Source organism: Pinus tabuliformis, chromosome 8 (genome assembly GCF_031772625.1).
Source record: "Pinus tabuliformis cultivar Carrire ecotype Pingquan chromosome 8, CPIR1, whole genome shotgun sequence".
NCBI classification, from domain to species: Eukaryota; Viridiplantae; Streptophyta; class Pinopsida; order Pinales; family Pinaceae; genus Pinus; species Pinus tabuliformis.
Window position 1 is genome coordinate 529427175 of NC_142294.1, and position 1931 is coordinate 529429105.

Below are 1931 nucleotides of genomic sequence, written 5' to 3' on the forward strand. Positions count from 1 at the left end.
TTGAATCCCCTTTAAATTCTTTTTTCCTTTGTCTTTAGCCATGCCTCACTAGGGCCCTCAACTTTAAGTAGAAAAAGAAGGGGATCCATAGGACATCTCTATCTCAAACCCCTGATAGGCATAAATAAAGGAAAGGTTGAGCCATTGATTATTACAACAAAAGATACATAGGATTTAAGACAGCTATTTATCCAACTCAATGTTGCACTAATTGTTATTGGGATAATTTCGGCGCGGGGAAAAAATCGTAAAAATCGGGAAAAAATCGGTAATAATCGGGAAAAAATCGTAACATACAAAAATATTCATTTTTTTTCAATTTTTTTAATATCTAAACCATCTACAACATAAACTAAATACATTGACACATAAATATGATAAAGAACTAATATATAAGATGTTTAATATCATCTCTAGTGCTACATCACACATAACAGTGAATCATGTCCTGAATAGTAAGTCCTGACTCCTGAGGACCAACTCAGCCTCAAAATATCAACAAAAAATATAATAATGTATCTCATATCATGAGTCATAATGTCATATACAATGAAATGAACCAAATAACTAAAGTCTAATACCCATGATTTCCTTTGCCCCTCTAGATGTCTATGTTGGTGGAGTTGGCAGTAGACTCTGTTGTGCTCTAGAAGCTGAAGAACTAGGAGGTAGCCCACGTCCTCTACTGGTGCCAGGGGTAGCTTGGGTCACCTCCTCCTCCTCATAACTAAAAAAAAACAAATTCTCCACGATTTTTTGGATAAAAATCGCAATTTTTTCGAAAAAATCGGCTATAAAAAAAACCACGATTTTATCGCCCGATTTTATCTTTATTTTGAAAAAATCGCAATAAAACGATATTAACGCGATTAGTGCAACATTGATCCAACTTACAAGTCGAATACTAAATCCAACCTAAATAAGAATTAATCTTAGATAACGCCAATTTTTCCTATTATATTCCTTTGACAAATTCAATTTTGTTATCGTAGTTGGGAGTTTTTGGGTTGGTTTGTGTGAATACTTTCTTGGGATACTCCAATTGCATCACGGATTCGTCTTCTTAGCAAAAAGCCAAATTGTTCATAAGAGAGTGATTTTTCCATAAAAGATTTTAACCCCTAATGCAATTGCTTTTGCTATCATCTTAGGCATGCAATTAAATAAGGATAAAATCCTATAGTCATCAAATGATTTTATTTTGTCTTTTTTTTTGGAATGAGATCCAAGAAGATAGAATTGAAGGCTCCTAGAATTATGCATGTGGATCAAAATTCTTTCATAGCCCTTCACAAATAATTTTAAACTAGATTACAAAACACAAGAAAGAATTTTATGGTCCATCCATCTAGCCGCAGACTTGTCATTTTTGAAATTGTGCATACAATTTAGTTTTCTTCATTTGTTATTGGCTTCACTATCCTTTTAGTATCCTCCTCTCACATAATTTTGGGAAAGTAGGATGTCAACTTAACCACTTTTGCTACATATATAGAGTTTGATCCTTGCATAATCCCTCAAAATGAGCTACTCCCCTCTCTACAATGACTTTGAAAGATTTAGCTCTTGATCCATCTCCCCTAGTCGTATCCCATATTGTATTAATATGTTAGGTCCCTATAATACTAGTGTATTCGGCTTACAGTTATTATTAGTGTAGCCCCCTATTGTTATTGTTGTGCCCATGTATCCCCCATGTTGTTATTGTTGTGCCCCATAGAAGCCCACTATTGTTATTGTTGTGTCCTCACATTATTATTGTTATGTAGGCTCTGATTATATTGTGACCCTTTAGACTCCTATATATACCAAGGACGTTTTATCATTTGAATCATTCAAGAATTATTCATTTATGTAATGTAAAGGAGGTTTCCCCCTCGAATAAGATAATTTTTAAGTCGTTGATCTATCTTTTCTATGCGCTAGTTGCA